The following is a 27980-nucleotide window of genomic DNA, read 5'->3' as shown; positions in this document are numbered from 1 at the left end:
TGTTTAGGCACAAAGTAGGGGCTTGCACTGCCTAAATACAGCCCTGCTTGCTGGAAGAACTGTTTAATTGCTCTAATCTCTTTCTCTGCCAGGAAAGGCTTGTTTCCAGCTCTCTCCTTCCCAGACCTTTCTGCAGCCTGGGTTGAAAATCCCCATGGAACAGGGCTCCATCAGTCCTGCAGGAGATGGTTCCATGAGGCACACATTTGTTATCAGAACCTCAGCACAGATGAAGGCAGCAGACAAAGAAAGAAGTCCTCTAGGGAAGAGATGTTCAGCCTGTTCAGTCTAATGTTTATATTACAGATTTAGTCTTAGTTCAACTCCAATGTGCAGGGGAACAAAAAAAAACAAAAAAGAAAAGAACGGTTCTCCTCAGAGCCAGACTTTCAGAAAAGCCCAGTGGTTCATTGAGTGCTGGCCCCATTTGAAGATCTGGCTTCAGTCATGGCTACTGAGCCCTTACAAGTCTCTTCTTCAGAGGAGAAGAGACTTGGTGGGGCTCTGGCATGGTGGGAGGCTCACAAGCCCTCATGAAACACATTTGTAATGTGTGGGGCCTGGCAAGCAAAATGAAGAGACAGCCAGCAGCCCTGAAGAGCTAGTGAAGAGGTAGAGAGGAAGAAGCTGCCCATGGTCTTGAAGAATCCAGGTCTGCTAGGCTTTGCCTGCCCACCCCCCACCCCCCCCTTTTTTAGATGTTTCCTGCACAGCCAGTACCTGTAGGCATTTCCTGGGAAGCCTGAACAGCCAACGTTGCATTTTTAAATTATTATTTTTTAAAACCTGCACTTTGTGAAGTTAAAGGGGGTGTGCGTGGGGAGCCCAGAAGTATAACATGGAGGCAACTTCATCTGCACAAAGTGTAAGCAAGTTACCAGCCAACTCTAACAGACTCTACATCAAATCGTACAATCTCCTAAAACAGGTAGTGGCAAAAGCATCACGCTGCCTGCGTGAAGGCAGCCTCACTCAAGCTTCCCAGGGTTCTGCTCCCTCAGCTCCAGCACGCCGTGAAGCAAAATCCAGAGCAAAGCAAAGCAGGAGCCTCTGGCGACCTCCTGGCCCTGGGCGCTGCTACAGTGCCACTGCTCTCATCACCCTGTGCATCCACAGCCCTCCTCTCTCCCACCCACCTGCTTGCTTCTGCTGTTTCGGTGACGCTAGGACTCAGTTTGGAGCAGGAACAGTCTGTTCTACATGGCTGTGCAGCAGGTTTTGTAAAGGGGCCCCGTTTCCTGGCAGAAGGCTCTGTGCACGCCTGTATCTACATCTGCATTGGATGTTACAACTCTCTGCCTTGGGAAGAGTGCGTGGCTGTTTTCCCTCCTCTTAGGCTACGGGGGGGCTGGCCCATAGCCTCCTATGTGGATACACACACTTTGCCACGGGTGCACTGTCTGTGGCAAAGCCCTGGGAAGAGCTCCCTTGGTTGGGTCATTTTAGGGTAGACATACAGCTCTGAGGAACGAGAAACCCCTGCTCCTGCCCTGGGGTGGGCTCCTGCCCTGGATGGGGAGGCACTGGGACACCATTACCAGGGACATCTAATTGCTATAAATAATGGCAGCTGCAAGTAGAGCAATCAGACAAACAGCTTTGGCTCTGCCCTGTTTCTCTTGGCTCTACAGATGAACAAAACTAGATTGATTTTTGACAAATCTAGTGCCAAGGCAAAGCAGCCAGGTTTGTAAAAGAAAAAGACCCTTCTTGAGCATCCAAGGGTCAAGAACACTGAAAGAGCTTCAGAGGATTTGAAGTCCATGAGGACCCCACATAAGAACTGATGCCAGGTTGGCCCAAAGGATGTAGATGAGATCTGCCAGCTAATTATTTTGTTAGTTATTTTAAACAACTGACTCAGCCAAGGATGATTCCACCCAACTGCAGCACCTGTAATTGATCCGACAAACAGAACAGGATGAATATTCCCAGATAAGATCCAGGGATGGCACTCATGCTGCTCTCCCTGATTGAGCCTCTTAAGACAAGTAAAAACACAGAGCAGCAGCCCAGGTTGAGGTGTCCATGGGTAAATCAAACAGAGGGAGTGTCCTGGCAAGAACGTTAGCAGATGAGCATGTCCTAAGAACACCCAGGAACCACCATGGACAGAAACTACCCTGTCCTGAGCTATGCGTAGTGTCCATCTCCCCTGAAATTACAGCATGCTGTGGGGTCCTCAGCCCCACTCAGGTTGTAGCCCAGTGGCTGTAACCCTTCCTCCCCATCCCAGAGCAAGCGAGTGCCCAGTGAGTCTCATTCCTCTTAACTCGGGCAAACCTCAGCACCAGGAACATGGAGCAGCCTCCAGAGTTGCCACCCTCAGAACCCAAAGTACAGAAAGCATTTCAGAATAAAAGCAGTCTGAGTGCTGTCAGCTCTGCTTGTGTTTGTTTCTATGGAAAATTGTTACTTTAATGTGAGTCATGGGAGTAATTAAGGGATAAATAGCAGTTCGTCAACATGCTGGTGCCATTGCAAAAGCAAAGGGAAGTGTACACATTCTTACGGAGACACAAGTCCAGCCAGGGTGCTGGCAAAATGACTGTTCCCATCCTTTGGGCTTTGGCAATCTCTTCTGGTCTTAGTCAGGCTGGAGTTGATCTGGAAATGCCCTGCTGACGTGATTTACTGGAGAATCAGTGAGGCTGGTTCAATCTAAGTCAGGACACACAAGACAGAGGGACCAGTGCAGGAACCCTGCATCATGAAGTGGTGGAAGCTCACATGGCTGTTTGTTAAACTTGACAGTAAAGGAAAGCATATTGCACCTCTGCAGATTTTTTGTTTTTCTTTTAGGATGTGCTGAACAAAAAGAAGAGCTTGCAGATGCTCCCTGTAAAAGCACTGAGCTGAACGGCAGCTGCATCAGTATTGTTTTACCTCTGCACAATCACCAGGGCTGTGCTAGAGCAGGGACGGACAATGCAGGATCGGGGAGCTGAGCTGTGCTGGAGCAGGAGGTCCGCAGCCTGAGTGGGCTGGGTCTGATGTGGAAGCCAAGAGCAAGAGGGACTCACTCATGAGGGACCACTGATGCTTTTGGAAGAGGCCTCTATGCCTGAACAGCTCTGCCGTGGCCTAACGTGATGTTTCTCACACAAGCAAGGCAGGAGACAGGGCATGGATATGAGGAGGGAGCTACAGAGTGATGGCAGTACTGTGTTGCTGCAAAACAGGCCAGTGAGGATGGAGCCTGGAATGGCTCCAGGATGGGGCACTGGCACTTGCCAGGTGTAAGAGGAAGACTCTCCTGGCCATTCGGCTAGAACAGCAGCTTTCCAGGCTGGTGCAAGGGCTGTAGCAAATGGGTTCATGAATTCCAAGGCAGAGCTCCCACCAATTAATCAACAGTTTGGAAAACATTTATTAGAACCCCCTTGGTGCTTCTGGACACATCTCCCTGGCACAAAGAAGCACCATTTGGGCATGGCCACTTAACATGGCTCCAGACTACTGGTGCCCAGCAGCCTGTACTGTCCCTCAAGAGATGCTTTCAGCCTCCATTCCTTCTGCCCAGCCAGCCAGGGCACCACCAGCCCCTCAGGGCTGCTGGGGGGACACCAGCAGCTGCTTTGGAGGGGGATCTGAGGAGAGATTTGAAGAGTAGTGCGTGCCCGGAGTGCTCCGTATTTGCACCTGTCCCTGTGGAAAGACTGTTTCTCAGCTGAAATCCATACCGTGGCCCCTTCCTTTATATTCCTTTCTCCTTAGTCTTTGCAGATGATTTCAAGCAACACAGTTTTCCACTTTCTAATAAGCAATTTAAATGCTAAAGGGCAGCTCTTCTGCTGAAGGCAACTGAAGCCAAGGGAGCTGTGACAGCTTATGCCAGCTGAAGCTTTGCCTTTAAGTAAACGTTTTAAACTTTCCACTAAGGAGACTAAAATAAGCCATAGCATGAAACATTAAGAGCAAAGAATGAACTCTGGAGACCAGAGGGATTTGGGAAATGAAATGAGATCCATCTTGCTGGCACATTTTTTCCCCTTGTCTATTTTTGGAATTTAAAAAATTCCCCCAGATTTGTCTTTTACAGACCAGCCTTTTGTTCAGTGACCAACACTGAGCAGCCTCCCATTTCACCCAGAGCAGGTGAGCTTTGGCAAGCCAACATGCAAAATACAGAGCTGGAAACTATTAATATCTTTTACTGCTGGAGTATGGCAGGGCTCAGTGCAGGTGCTATTTGTTTTCTTTAACAGGCTTTTCAGCTATGCAACTTGCAATGAGATTTCTAGTTAGTGAGCAGCTGTGATGAACCCAGCTCTTCTCCAGAATGCCATGATGCCTGCCATGACTGAGGAGGTTTTACTTGGGAAGTTACAGCACGGGTTTGACCATACGACTGTGCTAGGTGTGTTTATATGACTGAGTGCAAGACAGCCTGGTTCTGCTCATTGAACTCTAGACAGACTCAGGAAACCTGGGCTCTAACTCCTGGCTGTGGCATTAGCTTTCGAGGGGACCTCAGCATGTCACTTAAAGCCCAGTCCTCCAGCTGGCTTGCAACCTACATTTTCCACTGACTTTAAATGGAGCAGGGGATCATTGTTGCCTATGAAAACCGAGCCTCCAAACACTTCGGTCTCCCCGTGTTTAAAACAAGGAGGAGAATATTTTGAGATCAATGGATAAAAACACCTGGGAGCGCTAATACCTATGTACCGTGCCAAGATACTGGGAGATTAAGCAAATATTTTGAAGGGCTGTAAGACCTTATGAGGCAGGTATGGGTCTGTTTAGTATATCCAGGACATGTTTTTCTCCCCTCTTTTATTTTTTTCCGCAAATGGGAGAACTCGGGCAGAGAGAGGGACTAAGACACATGTGTGTTTGTTTTTGGTTTCAACCCTGCTGATCTGCTTTGTGAAAACTAAACCAGCAGCACCTGCACTACCCCGTACTGCAACTCAGTGGAGGCACTCTGAATCGAAGACAAAGAGCACATCTACTGGTGCCCTAAGATTTGGCCTGAATATCACCAAAGATGACATAGCTGAAAATGTAAATAACTTTGGGAATGCTTTGACTGGCTGCATAGGCTACAACTCCAAACAGGATGTCGTGAAGTTGATAAAGGTTCAGAAAAGATTTGCCCTGTAGTGAGAGACTCCATCCACTCAGTTTGGGTTAGTACATTTTAAGGAAGATAACAGACTAACAGGAATATGTGCAAAGAGAATAAAATGAATGATAAAGAGGTTTTGAAAACATGACCTGTAAGGCGAGGTGGAAGGAAGTGAATTTGTTTAGTCTAGAAGACAGAAGAATGAGGGGAACACGATAATGATTTTCTGATATTTGCAACTGTCCTCCAGAACCTTGGGAAGGGCAAGAAGAAAGCAGCTTAGTTTATAGCAAGGAAGTTTTAGACAGGACTGTAGGAAAAGCCAAATAAATGGAAAACTCAGGGAGGGGCTACCTAGGGAAATTCGAAATGCCCATCATGGGAAGTTTTTAAGAACAGACTAGCAATTCAGATGCAAACTCAGGTACTTTACAAAACAAACAATGGTGTTGGCAGATCATAGAATCATAGAATCATTTAGGCTGGAAAAGACCTTTAAGATAATGAGATGCAAAGATACTAGACCTGTGTTGAGTGTGGGCAGACAGTTGTTTACACAAAACTGTTTTGAAAGTCACCCAGGTGTGACAGCACTGAATACCAGTTGCTTCATTCTAAATTAAATGAATATAACTGGTGTGCAGGTAACAAACAGCATTTCTGTCTTCAAAATTACTTTCAGATCTCGTCTCTAAAGAATAACACATTTCTTAAAAAGCACTAATGTCAAAAGAAATTACAAAGAAAGGTGACTAGAGTACTGACCTCAGCAATAGAGTGCTAGAGCACCTGGAAGGCTTTCAAAGCTGGCAGATCACAGTAGAAATAATTTAATACACCGTCTGACTCAAGTAATGCAGCCTTGAGAGGATGCACCTTTATCTGTCTATTCTTCCTCTCACCTTCTGTGCCTGAAGAATAAAAATAGCAACTTTATATATACATTTTTTGCACTCCTAATCATGGGCTCAAGTCACTGTTCTCACAGCCGCGTCTCCTTGCAGCATGGGAAATCAATCCTGCTGCACTGTGTGGAGATGGGGAAAGTTCAAGTGTGTCACCTCATGTCCCCATGTACTCCTGTGCAAGGCACAGCCTCCTCCCAGACTGAATGTGGAAATGCTGGGATGGCAGAGATGCGGCATATAGATGGCTCGTGGCCACCGAACGTGTCTGCAGACACACAGACGATGCAGGCAATGGAGACTACTCACTTATCAGCCCATGCAGAAATCTGCAGGCACCTAACACCCTACTCTCAACTCCTCCTTTTGCAACACCTAATCTCTTATTAAATGGAAGACACCTTTGCCCAAAAAGCTCAGCCTTGAATGCTGTGAGTGCTGTTGGTGCAGTTGTTTTGAAATGAGAAGAGGATTTGCTGGAAGTGCTGCTCTTCTCTGATGCTGTCCAAAGGGAAGTTCCAGTCTCCTGATGGGAAGCAGCAGCAGCAGCATATTGGCGAAGAGGAGACTGCAGGCTGCTGGTAATACTTGGGTGAAAACCCACACCCAGTTATATTATTCCTTCCTCAGTAGTCCTCCAAATTCTTGTCCTCAAGGCTTGATTTTTGAACAGCACCTGGAGAAATTCTGCTAGTGGATAGTAGCACAGGCTAAAGAATGAGTCAAACCCACCTACTCATTTTAAGGAATTAAGTTGTCTGAAAGGATTGGATGCTTTTAAGATGAGAGCTGGTTGTGTGGCACTGCCTGCATAACAAACCTTTTGAAATCTCTAGATAATGATGATAATAATTCCAATCTTGTAGACAGTCTTGCTCTCTTTTTGAAGCAAGGGCAAGATCTGCCCACAGCGAACTTCTTTGTGGGACTAGAGATCTGTTCTACCCCAACATGAATTAGGGTATTCCCAGGACGGGATTCACAGTTGCAGAATACAACACACCAGTACGGGGCTGGGGGAATTTGGTGCAAGCACTGCTCTGCTTAATTCACTGGAAATTGCCTGGCTGTTTTTGTCTGCTTGCTAGAAGGGCTCTCATGTCTGGGCCTCACTGCAGGGATACCCCGTGTTAGTTCCTCTTCCGTTATTTGCTGCTTTTTTTCTTTTTTTTTTTCTTCCTAGGAAACCTCTCGTTAAGACAGGACTGAATATCCTTGCAAGCACCAGTTCTAACAAACAACCAGAGGCAGATCTCAGGCAAACGCTGCACAAGTCAGAGGTCACAGCTGGAAGCGGTTTTAGGGGAAATTCAAAATTACTGTCAAAAGCAGTTCGCTCTCATTTTAATTGTAATTGGTTAATCTCATTTTATTTGTCTTGCGGCTATGGCTGTGAAGCTTAGGAAACTCTCTCGGGGCCCCTGCTCTGCTCTCAGTTACCCTGGGAGCAATTCTGAAGACTTCAGCAAAGTTGCTTTGGATTTAGCCCTTGTGCCACTGAGACCAGAGGCCACCGCTTGGAGAAGCCCTCAGCAAGGGAGGGCACGAACGTGGCAGATGGCTGTTCCTTTTTCAGAAATTAAGGCAGGCAAATGGTGTTCACTGATTTAACCCCCCTCACGGCCCCTCTGCTGAGTTGCCAATGGGCAATGAGGGAACTAAGGGACAGGATGGCTTTGTGCATATCACTCCCTTCATCCATTCGGGACCTGGGGGAGGGGAGGGATGGGCTACAGCTGGTGCAGCTCTCCTGGGAAGGGGTGAATATGGTGGGAGGACAGCATCAGCTGAGGATAAATCCCATTGTATTTGGGACACAGAAAGTCAGTGGGAGCAGTTTGCTCCTGTAAACATGTAATACACCATGCCCAGAGCTACTGGCAAAATCTCCACTAACAGGTTCAACCCACCTCTGCATTATACCCACAACATGAGGGCAGTGTTAGTCCACTAGTATCTCACCAAACTGCAGAGCGCACAGTCAAGCACCAGCTCAGGGTTAGCACAGCAAGACACTGCTGCAAAAAAGGGCGATGCGTTAACAAGCTGCGTTCTGCCTGGTAAAGAGTTTGGCGAAGACCTGATTGAACATGTCAAGCAGCTTGTCTGTGGTCCCTGCCTCCCCACCCTCTCCTCGGCACACATGTGCAGTCGCGTGGAATCTGCTGCTTTGACTTGCAGGCAAGTCAAAAAGCTGTCGAACAGTGATCACATCTAACACCACTCATCATCGCCATCAATTGTTCTCCAAATGAAACAGGCCACATCGCCAAGCAAAATGCTTAGGAAGATATTTTTCCACTGGACATACATCCAAAATAAATACAGGAAAATCTCCTTCTCCAAGCACTTCTCCTGATTACTTTTCATTTGAACCATTAGTAAACCCGAGATACGCACACAATAGCACAAAACTGATGAAAACCCACTTCAACATAGTGCCCCAGGCTTTTTTTGAGAGATTAATCCTCTTTGTTACTCTCAGGCTACGAGAAAAACATCCCTCCAGCCTATCCAAAGCCAAAACGATGCGCACATCTTCACATGTGCATCCCTTACTAGATGGATGCTTTTTGCAGCTGGTCATTTCAGCCTTGAAGAATGCTCTGGTGGGAACTTGCCATGGTTTGTATAATTCTACATTTACTGCTAAGTTTCTGCCTGCCCTAACATGCCAGTACTGATGAGACCCTGTTGCTGCAGCTTTGGGATTTTGCTGCAAGGTAAGGCCATGGTCCACCCTTGCAACTGAATCCCATCCCATGCAGAAGCCCAAGCTGCTGCCTTGGTGTACAATGAGTAGAAGGAAATTATTCCCTCTCTAGGGGCTGGGAAGGAACGCCACATCTCTGTGGATGACTACCTGAGCTGAGACCTGCAACCAGTGCAGCAGCACAAGGAAAGAAGAGCTCGGAACAACAGCCATGGCTTTTCCTCACTGACTAATCCTCGGAGCTGCTGCTTTTAGCACCTGTCCCTTCCCTGTACTGCTTGGTGCTGCTGCAGGAAGGGTCCTCCAGGCTCATGGAGCAAGGCATGCTCTTCAAGGCCAGAGCTCAGTTTTGCCAAGATTTGAATCCAAACCACACACAGCCTGTCAGCTTCAGTGGGTCCCACCCAAACGGCCCAGGTTCACTTAAACCTCAACCCAAGACCCGGCCCAGGCTGTATGAACAAGAGCTTCTCTCTTTTTCTCTTTGCCCAAAGCCCTGCTCGCAGCGGATGTCTTGGAGAACCTGGCTTGCAGTTTGAGACCATAATGAAACTTATGAAACGTTCACTCAACGCCAGTAACCCAGAGACGGCAAAGGCAAATTACAGGCCTCTAGTTCCTGGCTTTTGCATGCTGGCATTGCTTTGAATATGCTAAATGCTGCGGAAAAGAAAAGTTATGGTTTGCAAGAAAGCAGGCTTTCAGCCAATTGCTTTTACTTGGTGGATTTTCTAATACATCAGTACCCATCTCTGCACTTGTCCCCATTTCACTGTAACAAGATAAATCACAAGAACTGGATGCACTGAGCTAAGGTGCAAGCAGGTGGGAGTCCAAGGATTTCACCAGGTTCCCTCCCAGCCCTGGCATACCAGATACCAGGCTGGTTACTTATTTCTATGCAAAATACTGGGCAGCCCAGGGCCCCTTCTGGAGGTGACCACACTTGGGTCTACCCTGACCTGGGCATGCAGCAGAGCCCCGCTGCTTTTTGCTGTTAGGGTGGGAGTGTTTAGATGTGAAACATGCCAGAAGCCAAAGCTAGGGCAGAATCAGTATTTCCAGCATCTCTGGTCTTAGTTCTTAATGTAATTCACTTTCCCCTGCCTTGGATTGCCTCCTTTGCAAGAATGCTTGGCTTATTTCTAACAAGCTCTCTGTCTAGCTGTGAAAGCAGCCTACGGCTGCTCACTGCTGCACTCGTCCCTGGGATGCTCTCTGCAAGTGGCTTAGAGCTGGTGGCCTGGCAGACACGTGTGCTGCAGTGTCACAGCCCTGGCAGCACCGGGGAAGTACCAAAGCAGAGCCCTGTGCCAAAGGGGCTGTGCTGTCCTGAGCTGTGCTGTAAGTGCCCGGAGCAGACGGGGCTCCATTGCCTGCGATGGCAGAGTTGCAAGCGCTACACCTGAAAAGAAAAGCCCTTCTTCTGGCCAGCTGGATGCCTGTCCTAATGAGCAGGCCCTCAGCAATGAGAAGCCTGGCAGAGCTCTGCTTCATGCAGCGAGTCTGGCTTGGGACTGTGCCAAGCTTGCAGCCCTGCTCACCCTGACCAGCAAAGGCTTTGGAGATCTCTGCCCTCACTCACTTGTCCGCCTCCTTTTCTCTCTCCTGTGGTTACATAGGGTAAACTCTTCCCCCAGATTAAGGTCCCCCTGTACGGCAGCACCAGCAACATCCATCCCTCATCTTCCTCAACCACACCAGCAAGGTGGTGTTGCTCCACAGAGCTACTGGTGACTACAGGCCTTCAGGGAAGATGCTGTATCTGGCATGGCTCTGCCTGTGTCCCTCCTGCTTCACTGGGACCAGCCTGCAGCATAAGCCAGTGCTCCCAGTCAGGCGATGCTGTGGCAGCCCCCTGGCCAGCCTAGCACTGCCTTGGGTGAGCCATCCCTCGGCAGGAGGCCTTGAAGTCCACGGTACAAGATGACAGGGACCTGGCAGAGAACTGAGATGCTTTCAGAGAAAGGCCACCCCTCAGCAAACCTCCCAGCCCCAAGACTTTCTTCTGTGCAAATATCTGACATTTACTAGCATAACCTGAATTTTAGGCAAGGTGTCCCCCTCCTCGTTACTTCTTGCTGCACAGCTCACCGCTGGCATTTTAGGAGCAGTGATCTTGATCTCATATGATAAGCTAAATCCAAATCTCCTGAGGCTGCAGTCCAGAGAGCAAACAGCTCTGCCTTTCATCACTTGGAACCCGGGGCTCTGGAAGCAGCCTTCTGGCTGCACAAGAGTTGTGCCAAGCTTCGGAACAGCCACAGCATAACCAAGAGTCTTCCCATAACTAGCAGCCACCAGCCAGACCGAATGCATTGTTCAGGCTGCTGTCTCACAAGCAGGGTTCACAGTGATGGATTATGTTTCTGTAAAAAGCTGAGGGAGGAGGTAGCAACCGTGACAGTGACTGTGGTTGGTAGGAACTGGTCATAGCTGCAAAGCAGGAGATGGAGGGAGGAGGGGGCTGGAGCTCATTGTGCTGCTTCATTAGGGCTGACTCCCCTGAAAACCAGAGCTTTGGAAGAAATTCGACTTTGTGTTCTCTCCCCCTCCCCATCCTCAACCCACCACATTTCTCACAGAACAAAAATCCTGTCTTTTGCCCAGCTCTACCACTGGCACAGTAATCCTCCGGCTGTGGTGGTGGATTAAGTCTCGGGCCCTGAGAAAGCTCTTCTAAGGCACAGTGAAAATTTTGTTTGTCGGGGTCTAACCCATGTGCAGCTCACAGCTGCCATGGTTGTGAAATTGTGCTTTTTCTTTTCTTTTCTAAGCAGCCCATATGAAGCAAGGGAAGCAGGGCTGTTCTGAGAGACTATTCCTAATGGTCTGAAAATAAACCAAATATTTGTCTTGGCTTGTAGAGGAAAATGGTTACCTTGATTGAAACTTGGTTCTAACACACATTTCAGACAGTAATGAAGACTGCAGATATGAGATTTGTATAGGGTCTGTTACAGAAACCTCCACAGAGGTGTTTTTTTTTCCTTCTTCTTTCCCTTCTCTACCCAAAACTCTGCCTGGTATAGCTAAGGACCTCCAATAGCTTGTTGGGAAAAGGAGCTTTATCTTAGGTGCTAATGTTGTGAGCCACCTTTTATTCTTTGCCATACTGACAAAAGGTTAATGAAACAGAGCTGGCATTTCATCAAGGCCAGCACGGAAAATTAGGGACAGAGCTGCCATTAAAAATAACCAGATGCATGTGTTTCTATCCCTGACACACCGGTCTTGAAATATCTCCCTCTTGGGCTGTACAGCATCCAAGGAATAGCAGGAAATTGCAATTGTTACACTAGCCAGAGAATGGATTTAATTTGTACTGTTTTATCCTCCCTGTTGGAAACTATCCTCTCTTTTCTTCCACGCCAGCTAAAAAAGAAAAGAAAAAAGAAAAAAAAATCCAACGAAACCAACACATTTTTCTATAAAGCCTTCCATGCAGTTGGATCACAGCCTACCATAAAGCATGCATGCTTCCTCCATCAAAGATATGGATTGCTTGCCTTCTGCAGGGTTTCTTGCAACACGTCCACATAGGTCATTCTACATGTAAATTCACAGCAGCTTTAATTACAGTTAGTTTGAAAGCCACTGGTTGGTTAATTCAACTGGTATACAAAGCTGAGGCTAAGGGGTGTGTGTATATATATGTGTGTGTGTGTACACACAGAAAGGGCTGTTTCTTGGGATGAGAAAGAGCTGGTTAAAGTGCATGCTCTTGGCCATGCCAGGGCAAAGCCAGATGATTATATTTACCCAGTCTGCAAGAGGAGAATTAAACTGACTTTTTTGGATACAGAGGAGGAAAGAAGCTGCCGTACAAATAAACATCAAACTGTCCAGCAGTGACTGTCCAAGCAGAGGCTCAGGAGCCTTTGCTGGTTTAGATTAGTTCAGCAGGCATCAGTTTCTTACTAAGGCTATCTATCACATTGTGTAAGTGAAGTGAAGGAGCTGGGCAAGTTACAAGCATGTACACAATGGTGATATTGCTTCAGCTGAAGGGCAATTACTTGTTGAGCAACGTTAATTTACTTGCATTTGATCACATGTCTGTACAGGAGAGAGGTTTGCGTTCATTTAAGTCACCTGTTTTCTTTAAGTAGGTACAACTCTGGGCTATGCAGGTGGAACCAGCCTTTGGAAAAACAGGTTGCTGGCCTGGATAGATGACAAAGAGCTGAACCTTTATCAGGGCTAAGCAACAATAGACAATTTTTTTTTAAGAGGAATTTTGTACTCTTGTGACATCACAGTGAGAATATATTTGGCCCTGTTAAGACTGGAAAGATGATTGCAGTGGTTGAGTTACAGAGGCTTAATGAATTACTGCTTGTCAGCTGAGCTGTGGTAACTGACTCTGCCTGCTGGACACACAAAGTACAATGCATTCATTACCTCAAGGCTCATTTCAAGCACAGTGAGGCATAATGTGGTTACTCAGAGCCGAAGCTGGCCTGCACCCTTAGGCTAAAACCCCTTTGCTTTTGGAAAAGTACCTAGTCTTGTTGATTGGCCCCGGTGGGGTGGCTTTAATGGCTTATCTGGCTCCAGAGCACAGTGATCCCCAAGCTGACATGAGGTCTGAGCATGGTTCCTAACTTAGAGATGTGTGGTTCTGCTCCAGCCAAGCTCTGAACCCCTATCGACAGCACAGCCCCTAGATCCGCACCAGAAGTGGTTTATTACTGGCTCAGGAGGGAAGAATCATAAGAATGCAGTGAATCGTTAACAGCGCAAACCTGGGAGGTCTAAAGGAGGTCAGTGAGGAGGACAGCAGCTCTGCAGCGAGGCCATGGGAAAGCACTGGAGCTGCTCTGCTCCAGCAAGCACTCCAGCCCCGAGGTGATCCGACTGGAAGCAGATTAAAGAAGGCTGGCGAGGCATGGTGAATCACTCCTGTCGGAGCCCTTCCCTTTCTCAGCAGTGACTGTAGCCAAGAGCTGAAGTGACTCAGGATAGCAACATCAGCTGATGGTGGGAGATAGTCAGAGGGTGGCACAGCCCTGATCAATGCCTGTCATGGGGCCAGGCCACATCAGGTTCTACAGCACCTCCAGGGCAGAAATGCAGGCAGCAACGTTCTTGCTGGGGCTGCCATTGCCAGTGTTGTTGGCTCATTGCTTAAACAGTCTTTCTGGCTATCTCTTCTGCCTCCTGAAGCTTTATTTTCTCTTCCCTAGAGAGAAACAGGAGCTTCAAAAAAACCTGCCTCTCCAGCTGCCTTCAGCCGTACCCTGTCAATGCAGAGCATTGGAAGAGGGAGCACGTGGAAGGGAGAGCGGAGCAGGGAAGTGAGAAAGTGAACCAAAGGAGGGAGCAGGACTTAAAAGGGAGAGAGCAATCTGGCAGAGAGGCAGGCTGCTCTGTTGGGGTCTACAGCACTGTCACTCAGCACTGGAATCAGGGGGTGATGCAGAAAAAGGAGGGTGGGTGGGAAGAGAGAGGAGAGCAGAAGCCCAGCAGCAGGGATGAGCAGGGCGAAGGCTGTGGCTATGAGGCAATCAAGCCTGATCAAGCTGTGCCCACAGCTGCCCCTCCTCCTAGTGTCATGCACACAGGCTGTGGCTTACAGCTTAGAGGACCACCACGGGGAGACGCCAGCACAGATGGGGACCCTGGCCACTATTTGTGTGATCTCTCCTGTGGGGCTCCTGGCTTGACACAGCCTGCAAAACTGCTCAGAAATCATGAGCACCTTTATAACGCTCTGGACAAAGTTTCCAGCATGGAAAAAAGGCCCAGGAAAACCTGGTTGCATGGTAGCTTCACACAAAGAACAGTTAATCCTGGGCTTTGCTACCTGTCACAGTGCATTACACTCCCCTGCAGCTGACCCGGGCTGTAGTCGACAGATCTGCATTTGTGTTCAAGAGCGCTCTTACCAAGGCATCAGAGAAATGGGGAGCTCTGGGAGGTGGAGCGGAGAGTAGGCAACTGTCAAACCCTTTTATAGCAGGTCCCACAGGAATTTGTTTTCCTCCTATTTTTAAGTTGAAAAAGATCGACTTTCACTGCAGGAAATAGCTCTCCTCCTCCCTCCCACCCACCTTTCTTTTTTCTACAGCACATTGGAAGAGCAGTTTGCTGTCTGCCTCAGGTTTCCAGGAATCAGGCTGTCAAACTGGAATCAGAGCACTTGTTATCTGCAGCCAGGGAAGCAAAGGGAGAGAGAGGCTGGAGAAGCGGTGCTCCTGTCTGCTAATGCTTTAAACTTTAGGGTGTAGGTATTGGTGAGATACACTCTTCCCCATCCCTTTTGATCAGACTGAGATTGTAACTTGAGCCTCAGAAGACGTTTCTGTGAAGCCCCTAAAGACAGAATATTCATATCCACAGAAGCTGCCCTGCCTTCCCTAGTACAGCCATGTCACAGAAGGAGCTTGGGGAGGAAGCAAAATGACCTGCCCTTAAGGAATCTCTTCTGCATTATGCCACTTGCAGAGCTGCACATTCGTAAGAGCACTCAAATACAGGCCTAACTTTGCCCTCCTGTTAGAAACGAACACATTCAATCAGTGCAATGCTCTTAAGATCTCCACATGCCTAGGCAGCGCTAACATCATGACACAGATTCCTGTACATCAATAAATTTGCACCTTGTTGCAAAGCGGACAGTCAGCAGCCATGCACTGGGGCTCTGGGCAGGGGGCATCATTAAGCCATCAGACTCAACGCTGCAGTTCAATTCCCAGCGCATCATCCAGAATTTAGAGCAGAGGTCGGGCTAACCAGCAATAGCCTGTTGGACACTTGACTGCAACACACTACCTTTTGATCCTCAGAATTCACAGACCAGTGATTTCTCATGCCTTCCTTCCCTATTCTGCTGATACCAATCATTTTTGTTCACCAGACACAAACCGGTCCTTCCCGTGCTGGGCTCCTTTCTCCCATTTCCCTTTCAGTGACAGCAGAGACAATGCCCCCTTTGTAGGTGCTCCTACATGCCTGGTGGAAAACCTATCGGAGACTAGCACAGTTATATCAATAATCTCCTGTTTATTATTCCTCCTGGCATGGGATTTGCCATTACCTCTCCAGCATAGGCAATGTTTTCCATTCATCTTTTCTTAGCCAGGTGTTTGCTCATTTGCAGCGGGGGGGCTTCAAAAGAGACAAAGCTACAATTGATGGGAAACAGAAGGCCAGGCTTCTGCCAAAAGAGGTTTTCTTCGGGGATATTTATAGTCTTCAAAATGGTTATTACAATGTCTTTCAACAGCAGTTCTACACACCTGTTAAAAAAGCCTTGCCTTTGCTTTCCTGGGACCTGTCTGATGATCTTTGTTGGGCACCTGTTAATCAAACACTTTTCAGGTTCACATCCTTCCAGGGCAACCAGTCTTGGGTAAATAACTCCTTCCCACACCACTGAGGCCAAAGGCACAGCTCTTCTAGGGTAGGAGTAGGGAGCAGGACAACCCCCTTAAATGTCAGGGCCAAGAGAGTGGTGGCAGCATGGTTTCAAGTAGATTCAAGCATGGGGTTGAAGTGCAACAGCTCTTTCTTAGCAGCTCCAGGCACAAAGAGTTCCCTGCCTAGTAAGGGTGCTTAAAGGCAGGGAGACCTACTGGGAGTGACTTTGCACAGATCAAAGCACATCCGTGCCCAAATGTGTCCATCAGCAGGTGGTAGTGCTATCGAATATACAGACTGAAGCAAGTGCTAATTGATAAACACACAACAGCAAGGTCCATCAGAGAATCATATGCAGAGACTTGTTTCAACAAAAGTTAAGTAGATATCTGCTCTCTTTACTTCTATTAGAAAAGCACAGAGCAACTAAGTACACACATTTCCTAGGCATCACAGATTTAAGGATTAAGTTAGGTAAATTTATAGTAACCGACCTCAGATAACTTTCTGCACATCTGCATTCACATTATGTGTTTAGAAAGACTGAGTACTTGAGCACATACGCAATTTAAAGTATGAATTCACTTTGCTTGTGTCTGTATTCTTTTACATCGGCTTACCCTAGAAAGGTCCTACATTTCAACATGTAAAGGAATATAAATATGTAAAAATGTTCAACATGTAAAGTGTAAAGAAATCGCATACCTTTAGTTTAAGGGAGCCTTTATTTTTTTACCTCCGTTCCCACTACCTTCTGACTGTGTGAGTCAGTGAGGATGGACTCAGAGTTAACATTTAAGCAAACTATGAAAGGGCATATCAAATCTAAGCAAGTTCTTGGTTTTTGCTCTGGGTAGAGCTTCAGAACCCCCCTCTCATGTTACGCATTGTGCTAGAAGACATGGCCACCTCCCTAGAGCCGAGTATGCTTCATGGACATCAAACCTGAATGGGGCTGAATCTTCCCATTTTCATTCAGTCAAATCTCACAATGAGAGCTGCAGCAGTAAAGTTGCCAATGTGGCCAGGCTTCTGCGAAATACTTTGGACTGGAAGACTTCTTGGGCCTGTCTGCTATTATCAGAGCCACAGTACTTGCCCTTTTCAGCTACAGGAGGGCAAATAGAATGCTTTTCTGTGAAGTTGATATGGTGGAAACTTTAAGAGTCTGAGTCCTGAAAACCAAGCAAGATACACAGGACAAACCAAGGAGATCAGATTCGACTTTGCAAAACAAACCCATCTGGTACAGAGAAGATGTGCATTAGAGCAGACACAGAGCGAGAGTCCAGCTGGGGAACAGACCACAGCTATCTTGGAGGAAGAGAGAACTTTTCCAGCCCTCCCTTCCCAGCACTTTCACTGCAAAGCCTCACAGATTTTGAACTAGAACTGCCCTCTTCCTCCTCCTCCACTCCCATGTGGACTGGCTGTCTGGGACATTATCTCAGCTCTGCTCAGGTCCCACTAGGTTCTCTGCCCGCAGCTCCCAGGCTCTGGTAATAGGCATCTCCAAGGCAGAAAACTGCAGCGTGGTGGGTTTGCCATTTCAGTTCCTTCCCTTTTGTTCACCTTCAGGAGCCAGTAGGGGCTCGTGGAAACAGATCACCCAGCCAGATTGGGGTCCTCACCAGGGAAAGACCAAAGTCATTGCTGTTCAGACACTACAAGCCCTGGACTCTCATTAGTAGAACACTATTGCTGTCTCAATCACAGGGATTCACTCTAGTAATTCCATGCAAAATTAAGAGCCGCTTGGCAAGATTCACATCCCACAAACATAGGGACAGTTCCTGCCCCACTCCCTGTGCTGTCCAAGAAAGCTGAAAAGGAGCTGCAGCCAAGCTCTTTGTACTTCACTTGGGTTAATCTTTGCTCTGCTTTCCAAAGAAATGGGCGCAGAGCCCAGACTGCTGGTACAGCCCAGCAAGCCAGGGGCTACCCCACTGCAGTGGGCCACAAAAGCCATGCACATGGGGAAAGAGGCCCTGGGAAGAAAGTGGAGAACTCTGCAAATTAGAGAAGAGAAAGGGAGGGGAAATGCTGCTGTTGGCTAAGTATCTTCATTCAGAAGTTATTACATTGTAAATACAGCTCCTGCTCCTACTATATTTTTGCCCCTTGGCATCACAGAGGAGCTATAAATATAGCTACAGATCATGCCAAAGTTTGGGGAAGGTGCTACAGCCTGCCTTAAAATGTGGGCTGGCACCCCTGATGTGCCGAACGAGAATATGTTGTTCCTCTACACAGGTCTTAACATTTCAAGCCAGACAGAAGGAACAAATGCCTACAGATCATTTTATCATCAAGAGAGACTAGCAGGACCTCAACTACATGCCTACAGCCCCAGAATGTCTTTCCATGAACATTTCCAGCATGCAAACCACAAAAGAACATTTTCATCCTTGGAACACCACCGTGGCAGGAGACACTGTCCTGAAGAGGGACATCCAGGCTTGGCTAGCATCACTGTCCAACCCTGAGCACAAGTTGTTTTTCTTCTGTGTGCAGGAGAAGGTAGGCAGCGAGGGGCTAGATCCTCCAGTTCAACCTTCAGAGCATCTATACAGTTCAGTGTTGTTTGAACCAAACACCAGCCCTGCTGAGGGAATGGGGACCCCAGGAGATTTTTGCAGGCACTTCGGAGCAATTCAGAAATTTGCCACTAGGCAGCTCATGGGTAAGAACATACCTGTAAATACCATGGGCAAAAAAAATGGGCTTTTGTGTGTATGCGTGTGTGCAGTAGGTTCACACTGATAATGCTGTCTGGATTTGCAACTGTCTAGACAATGGGAAAATTAGCATCATGAAACTGGATAGCTTTGTATGATGCCCAGCCAAATATCTGGGAAATATTTCTGTAACGGTGCTCCTCAGAGGGAGATATGAGTCCGAGCTGTCTGTTACAGATGCAGCTCTTGTGCCTTGCATTCTGGTGAGGGATAGAGGGCTTTTACTGAGCTTGTTGGGCCTCGTCTACCATACTTTTCAGCCAGATGCCGGGTGCTACTGTGGAGGAAAATAAGCCCACAGCACAAGCATGGCAAATGAGCTTTCCATAGATTGGAGCTGCTGCTTTTCTGGCACAGGAAAGGAATTTTGTCCTATGAACTAGAGGCTAGGACTGTATGGACAGTGGTTTACCTCTGGAGACAACTAGAAGCCAGTGTCTCCCCAGCCTGTTTTACAGTCTACAGTCCAGCCCAAAGGATTTCTGGGTTGTAAGTTTAACTATTACTCGCTATGAGATAAAAGCTTACAGAGAAGAAGCAAGACTCATACTGAACTTCTTGCCTGGAGCCCTGGGAGCACAAGGCTTAGAGATGCACAGGGATCTCTCCTCCTGTCACCCGGAACAAGAAGATACAGCAATCAGGATTGCATTTATGACTGAGGTTGGGAAGTGCTTTGCCTCCATGGCCTCTGAGAAAGTTCCTCCTCAGAGCTGTAAGGACAAGTTCTACCATGGTGGTACTTGCTCCGTATAACAACTGTAGAAAAGCACTGGTCCAGCTGAGCAGAGCCGGTGCAGTAGGAAGACAGAGGGAGGCAGGACCTACTTTTCCTTAGATGACAGGTAAATAAGGTTCTTGTAGCATCTCCATCCTGTGTGGAAATTGGAACAAGCTCAGACCTCAGTGGTCCTTGAGAGTCCTTACACAAAGGTAACAAGCTTGCTGCAGCCAAGCCCTTCCCAGAAAGGCACCAATGTCCACAAGGAGAGAACTCCAGACCCAGACTCAGAGATTCACTTCCCCTGACTGTGGTTTTGTTTCAGTTTTGCTGGTACCTTTTGCTTTTTTAAAAAACACAAACCAACCAACCAACCTGCAACTCCCCCAAAACCATCAATCTCCCTCCCCACCCCTGAACCAAAATAACACTTCACACTGCTCTTAGTGCTAGTGACCAGCTGCAAAGATCAAGTTCGATCTAAATTCTAGTTTTGGCCCAAATAAAGCTTTCTCTCTAGTTCTGCACCCCAGCAAACACAACGTTTGTAGGATGATGACATCTAAATACAAGAAGATTGAAAGGAAAAATATACAAATGATGGAAAAAAAAAAAAAGAGAAGCTCCAAAGCACATGCTCTATTAATGACTCAGGGCAATATATCAACACCTTCCATCGCTTCTCTGAAAAGCTTCAAGAAAGGCAAGGAGACCAGACAACTGGCACCTCATCTCTTTGGAGAGAAGATATTATCTTCCCCTGGAAGGGAAGAGCTGTCAATTCATCTAAGGACAGCAGAGTTTAAGTAGCAGCTCACTGTTATTGATGATTGCCAGCCAGGGAACCTTTGGCTTGGTTTAGCTTGTAGGAAGCCTTGAAAAACTGCTCTTTCAGTGGATGTGTTAGAGAAAAGAATAATATTTGCAAGCCTTGTGTAGATTCCAGGAAAACGTGGTGCTCAAACTGGGGGCTTCTCCCCATGAATAGCAGTGGAGGCTTTTTTTTCCCCCGTGTCAACAGTGACAACCAAGGGTCTGGATACAAAACACAGAAGAACTTTTAATGGAGAAGCTGAAGTTGCCATGGGTCACTTTTACAGAGATCTTGCATTCTCTTCTGTGAGGGACTGCATGATATTTCTGGATACTGTTCAGCAACAGTTGAAAGAGTCCTCTGGAACAAGCCTGTGTTGTGGCGTGGGGTTTTCAAAACAACAGACCTGACTAATCCAAGGATGGAGATGGCCAGTGAGGGATGATTTGCTGTGGCAGGTGGTTCTGGTAATATACTGATGCTAACAGGAAAGTGCCAGCACAAGTGCTTGCTTGGATACTGGCAGCCTGGCTGGATAGGGTTTGAAGCTGATGCACTTCTCCAGAGCACTCACAGGAGGAAACTCAAAAGAAAAGCCAGAGCAAAGGATGGAGCTAGCAACCTTTTCTGTGCTGAGAAGAGGCCTGTGGCACAGGGACACTGCTGATCCACAGCCAAAGAGCAAAGCCTTCAAAATACAGTGCAGCATGCAGGCAATAACTGACATGCATTGTGTTTTCAACCAGGCCTCCACGTGCCCCATAGACATATGGCAAGAACCAGATGAGACACTGGGGAGACAAACAGGTCTCCTGCTCTGACAGAGCATGTCTGAGGCACTCAAGCTGAAAGAGACAGCTCATGGGGTGTACTGAACATGAGAAGCTTCTTTCACTGATCCCACCATGGCTTCTGGCAGGCTGGGAGGCAGAAATCAATACCTGCATAAGAGAGACTTTTACAATTATGCTGGCCTAGCTGAACTTGGTCTGACTCTCAGCGATAGCAGAGGCATAGGATGGAGAATACTGGGTCCTTTGAACAGCTGCCATGAAAACTGTATTCCAGATCATTCATCTGAAGTCAGCAGAAAAAGACTGGCTGTGATGAAACCAGTCATCAAGAGACTCAAAATGGGTGCACTGAGCTTGTCCATTTTGCGGAGACAGTATTTGGTGTGTGTGCTTAAACACCTCAAAATCAATAGCCACTTTGGGGAAAAAGCTCTTAGCTCCTTGACTAGCCCTGATTATTATTATTTATTTTTTTTTATGAGGTGCCCCCACACATGATGCAGAGCAGCACCATAAGAAACACAACCTGGATGCAGCAGCTAGGCTAGAACCAAAACAGGTGAATACAAGCTAGTGCTGAATTGGTTTGCACTACTGGGGGTTCGCTTAATGGTCCCAAAGTGTTATACCTTGGCAATAATGTCTGAAGTGAAACATTTAATTTGTGTTTTCTTGACAGAACAATAAAAAAGTTGCTATAACAACAAAATGTCCCAGGGAAAGGGCAGACAAAGATTAGGATTTTTTGTTCAGGATTTTAAACAGGAGGCAATTTTGCTCTGGAGATGAGTGCAGAAGCAGTTCAGAGGAATAAAAGCCTCTGTACCCTCATTTTATGTCAGAGGAAGCCAGTAGTTAATACCCTTCAGATACCATTGAAACAATTTCCTACCTATGACAAAATAATGGCACCAGAAAGTTAAAATTTTTGTGTTGCTGTTTGACTTTTCTGAGCTATTTCCTTGTTCCCATCCATCACAACACTGACTGGACAATTTCCCCCCCTCCTCCAGTTCTCATAGAACTAATCTTTTGAGTTTTGTGAAGTTGATCTTGGCTCATGGCACACACCCCACATCTGTTTTCCTAGGCCTTACCATTTGACTCTGAATTATTGCATTTTAAATTTATCCCCCCACTGCTACTGTCAAGTTTAAAACCAAAACTAAACACTCCCACCACCACCAAGATGTACCTGATATCTGGGAAGGCACATGTCCCCTCACCTCCTGGTACTGAATAGTGAAAAGTTACTGTAAGAATGTTAACTGCTTATTTATTCTTTAAGATGATACGGTGTGAACTGACAGCATAGGTTAAATACAATTATTCTGTATGAGTGAATTTTCAAAGCTCTCCTTTTGGTTCTTATCCAAGATCCTTTGAAAGAACATCATTAAAGATAAGCACGTACACAGACCAGTAGGATGTGACATATTCTTAGATGGGTCATGTTGGTTTTGCTGCCTTTTGAAATCAAGGCCTGAGATCCCTGTTCTTGGGCAAACTGCCACATGCTTCCAGGAGAGCCTGACTTCGGACTAAAGACCTTACTACTGTACGTCCCACAGTGACCAGTGACTTGGCAGAACCATCCCCAGACGCTGCAAGAGACACCAAACTTGCAAGTGGAAGGTACCTGCTGAAAAGTTTGGTCTCTCAAGATTCAGACTTTCCCAAACTGAAACTTTCAAAACTATTAACCCTCTTTGAAAACAAGTTCTTAGCACCTTGCTGAATTTCAATTAGGGTGACTGGAAGGGAAAAATGCTGAGTTCAATCAGGCAACACCTACATTAGAGATAGCATATGGTCAAGCAAGAGCATATCTGCTGGGCATACAGTCAGAAAAGCTCTGCTGGACCTCTGCAGATTCATGACCTTCAGTTGAATTTGGCTAGATGGATCTGGGCTGGATATGCTTTCCACCCTTCTGAATCCAGTAAGACAGTTAATAAATAATTCTTTCAGCATCATCTTTCCTGTGGTACTTTGTTCATTCTATTTCTGCTACTAGGCAGAACTCAGAAATGCAGGAATGTGAAAGTTAGAAGGGTTTGTCCCAAGTGCAAAACACTAAATCTGGACTCCAGTACACATTTCCTTGGCTGGGGGAGTCAAAGCCCAGAGACCAACAGAAAAGATGAAGGCGATGGATTAAAGGCAACTCCATTCCAGGGTAACCCCCTTTCCCTGGCCCAGTGCTGAGCATTGCAGAGTTCTGGCCATCTCTGATCGGTTAACCCCAGTGCTGGATGGCTACAGAGCTGAAATGGGGACACACATAAAAAAAGACACACACCAAAAAATAAAAAAAAAAAAAGAAAAGAAAAAAAAGAGAGAGAAAAGACAAAAGACAAAAGGAAGTGAAGAGAAATTTTAAATGCTGATAGTTGGTAATTATTCTGAAGAATGCACAATGAGGAAAATAGCTTTCACAGGGGCAAACCACTATGATTTGGAAAAAAGGTAATGTTTTTAAACTCATACACAGAGTGAGCTCTCTGGTTGCAATTAGGAAACGTTAGCTCAGTCAGGCATGGAGAACGCTTCCTTGCCAATGTCAGAGTCTTGTTTTGTCTCTGATAATTCCACATTCTCTTTTAAGAGACAGCTCATGTTTGATGTTAGTGTGTCAATATATAAGGCTAAATGCTATCCTGACATATTCTGACCCTTAAAAAACACACACCCCCCAGCAGCAGCCCCTTCTTGGGGCTGCTGGCCTTGCTCAGACTTCTCCAGCCCATTGCAAGGTCTAAAGGTAGGAACTATATTAGTTCCTTATAGCTCTTCACTGTGTGAGAAAGTGGGGTGAAGAGCAATCCATTCCTTAGTGTTATTCCTGCAAGAAGCTGTGTCAAAACAAGGAGAACGATCAGGCAGAATAGCTGCATTTGAACACCTCTCTCTAGACACGTTCTCAGCCATGGCAAGGAAGAGTTTGGAGAGATGGCTGTTCGACTGACATTCAGATGCATTTTAGTGCAGCATAATACATCAGACCTCCTTGGAAGTGAGCCCTGCTTGCTTCACCTCATCCAGAGTTCCTTGTGTCTCCCTGCAGCAGGTGACCCTTTAAGTCAGGAGAGCTCCAAGCCATACTACTGTTTGTATAGACTGTTCTGTTCCATCTTACTCATTCCCCTTGAACCTCTTATACTCCCTCTTTCTCCCTGCAGCCAAAATAAAGATCCTTGAGAAAGTAGGCACATCTTGGAACAACTAAGAGACTCCAAAGCTCCAGACTTTTGAAAAATCAGGTGCAAAGCAAGAGCAACACATTTATAATGGTCACCTGAGTGTAGCACTACACAAAATGCCAAAAGGCAGAGTGTTGAACACTGCTTTTTTAAAACTACAGATGGGCTGAGTTATCCACAAAGGAAACTCAAGAAGAGCTCATGTCTGGAAGTAATAAAAAACATTTGCATAACATGCATGGCGCATTCAGTGCTAGCAGGAGGTGCTGGATGAAGAGTCCAACAGGCTGAGGACCTCCTTTGCCAACGGGAGTGAAAACCCAGAAACCCTCTTTTAAAAGCGGCCTGGAAGCACTTTCTCAGGGAAGAAGGTGGGTCAGTCTCCCAAGCACAGGTACTGGTTCACCTTTCAGAGAGTCAACCCAGTTTCCAGCTGACCCCTGCCAACCATTTTTGAGATATATCAGAAGCATCTACACAGAGGAAATTCATATGATCCAAACAACTATAAGAAGTTTTACTTCCTAAACCTGTGCTGGAATTAGGGCACACAAGTCTGCTAAGCAGTGGTACAACAACCTGACATGGAGAAACATCTCGGGCTGGAAGCTGCATAGCTGCTGTGGTAGAAATATGCTGGTGTAGCAAAACCAGCCCTGCTCTCTGCACTAGCACGGAGGTTGCCAGCACAATTTCTTTCTACTACACCATACAGTGTCTCTCTCACACTCACTGAGGTTGCAGCAAGTCCCAACTACTCTGCTGCAGGCATCAGTCAGCTGCTGATGGCTAGAGTCAAGAGAACTTAAACAAAGCCATCCCACAAGTCATACTTATTTATCTGTTGTCACACCCTTTTTTTTCTTCAGAGAATGACATGACTAAGAATGTGCATCAGTGCTGTAACAGATAAGATCATCCAAAGCCAAGTCCTCACACACTGTTGCCATGTGTAACATCAGGGCAAACCTTCTCCTTTAACATAATAAGGGCCTGTGTTCTTTGCAGCAAGGGGAGTGTAGCTGAGATGTTTCCCTTGCTGACATACCATAGTGCTAAGCTACTGCGGCAGGCACCAGAGGCAACAAATGTAAAGTCAAAGGCATTATAATCTAAGGAAGGGCTGGAGAAACCCAGACTGAGATGTCATAATAACATAAGCCAGAATTCTTTACCCTTGTAACCAGAAAGAAACTATTGATATGCCAGTTTCCACCCATAAATAGCTATAGTTGAGGGTCTGAGTTTATAAAACGTTGAATGACTTACCATATGTTGCACTGGATGGTTTTGGTCGGAAGTCCACAAAGGATCAGTTAGACAGCAATTTCTCCTGTTGAGACAAAAACTAAGAGGTAAAAACTGCCTTGCCAAACCCAGAAGATAAGCACAAAGACACACTGTTTTAAGTCATAGGGGAGCAGAAATGTGCTGGAACACATAAGGAACAAAGCAAATACAGGCTCTTGGGGTGTTTAGACTACAGCCTGTCTGCCTTTTTCCAAGTTTGGTTGAATGAAAAAGCAATTTACAGTGAGTTCAGGATTACTGCAGACATGCCAGAGAGTCCCAGCTGCACAGCAAGTTGTTTAACCTGGGAAAGCCAGCTCATTCACAGGTAAAGGTTCCAGGTGTTTACAAGGCAATGAGGAGACATAGTTCAAACAGCGCAGCAGTGAGGAGCTGGCTCCCAACAGCCAACTCCCTGTTCCCCCCTACATCCCATGTGCTGATGCCCAAGCCTCTTGACAAATGGGTCCCACTGCATTTTCTGCCTTTATCCAGGATACCTTTATCCCTGAAGACGTGGTGGGGAAGAGCATGGTCAGCAGGAGACATCCCAGGTTTTCCCTGTTTCTCCTGTGCTCTGAGCACCACCAGAAATAGATGTAATATATCCAGGTTTCAAACTCATAATTCCTTGGACTAGAATGTATAGATGGAGGTGTGTAAGGGGCATGGAGAAACAGCTGAGACACTATAGATTCTCCATGCTGGTTGGCAAGTAGATTAAACCTGTTGTCCTCCATGGGAGAGGTGGGTTGTCAGTCACACAGGACCCCAAAGCAGGTCTGATTTGGAGACGAGGAAAACCAAGGGTGGACATGGAGCTGGGAAAACGGACTGTGGCACAAGCTTTCTCACTGTGCACAGCGCTGGCAGTGAGCAGAGGCTCGCAGGGAAAAAGGCTGGAGTTCTCCTTTCCCAGGAAGGCCCCTGCATTTTGATTTCACTTGAGCTGGGCCATTGCAGACCACCAACCCACAGCCCCACATACCCTTCACACAGAGGGCTAAAGTTGTTGGGAAACACTATTTATCCGTATGAAGCGCACACATATACATACTGGGCACTAGCCACTTGGTACCTAAGCAAGTAAGACACAGCCCCTCTGTCTGCAAGGGAATTACCATTGTGAGTTACCAGCTGAGACAGATTCATTTTACATGCGAGAGTGGAAAATGCTGCTTAAAGACTACATGAACCAAAAAGAACAAACAGCAGGGCTTGAAGCAGTGGTCTCTTATGTGCTCCAAACTGCCAAGGAGCTCTGAGCACGGCTGTCATTCGTTCTCTCAACAGACCTTCCTCGCAGAGAAGTGAACTAGACTGTAATGCTCCACTCTTCCCTCAGGATCTAGGGCATCTTCCAGACCCACCCATCACCTCCACGCACTGCCAGCGTCCCTGATTTAGTGGTGGGAGTGGGCTGGGGCAGCACCATACAGGGTGTAGGTAGAGGTGGTCTCCACCAGTGATCGACTCCTGCTGTAGTGGTGTCTGGGACTCAAGTACCTTCTGCCTTCTCTTCCCCTTTGCCTGCACAGGCTGCAGGCTCTCTGGGGCATGGCTGATCTTTTATCTTCTGCAGTTGCAGACAGCATTGCAACACGTGCACCATGGGTGCCAGTATCAGCCAGCAGAGCAACAAGGGAGACTTTCCCTTGCAGTAGTTACTCCCAATTTATCCCAGTAATAGATCACTCTGGGATATACCCTTGGTATATTTGCCAAGCTTGTTAAAACAAGGATGAGGAAGCTCCTTGAGGCAGGTCCCCCCCAGCTTCCCAGCTCACAGACAGCTTTGCTTCACCAGCTTCTGAAGGTCTCAACCCGCCAGTTAAAAGGCAGGAGGGGAGAAAACAGCATTTGCTTTGTGTGACATGGAGGGCTGAGAAAATTTAGAAGATAAATGATTCAAAATAAAAAGCAGTGCAAAAACAGATTAGGAAACTACTGTGCCGTGACTATTAATGAAGCAATAGAAAATATCAATCACTCTCTAGCCTCTGAAGCTTGCTGTGAAGGAAGAATTAGGAGATTTTATGTTCCAAGTACCAGGAAACCGCAGGGCCCTGGTGCCTAGTTCTCAAAAGAACACTGAATCACAGGGAGGAAAGCAGAGTGCTGCAAAGAGAGCCAAAGGCAGAGTTTAAAAATAGCAGCTTTCAGTTTTGTTTCTTTTTTCTTCTGAAGTGCCTGGATATAGGATCATGTCAGGGGGTGGATAAAGACAGCAGAGCAGATCCTGCAGAGGGAGAAGTCTTCCTGAATACATGCTGGTCAGGGGGTTGTGGGCTGTTCATTTTGCACTCAGGTCCACATGCCCCCCCCCCCCCCCCCCCCCCCAAGAAGCTGGTCTCTCCTGATCC

At 46.9% G+C, this 27980-nt stretch overlaps 1 long non-coding RNA gene across 1 annotated transcript in view; it reads right to left on the bottom strand.

Annotated features, from left to right (window-relative positions):
• The window catches only part of LOC130157800 (uncharacterized), a 45806-nt gene that overhangs the window by 9676 nt on the left and 8150 nt on the right, over positions 1-27980 (bottom strand). The window contains exon 2 of the long non-coding RNA XR_008825046.1: positions 25597-25660. This is a non-coding gene — a long non-coding RNA (uncharacterized LOC130157800). The remainder of the gene's footprint in view (positions 1-25596; positions 25661-27980) is intronic.

This window comes from Falco biarmicus, chromosome 1 (assembly GCF_023638135.1).
Source record: "Falco biarmicus isolate bFalBia1 chromosome 1, bFalBia1.pri, whole genome shotgun sequence".
NCBI classification, from domain to species: domain Eukaryota; kingdom Metazoa; phylum Chordata; class Aves; order Falconiformes; family Falconidae; genus Falco; species Falco biarmicus.
This window is presented reverse-complemented; position numbering and strand designations above follow the sequence as displayed.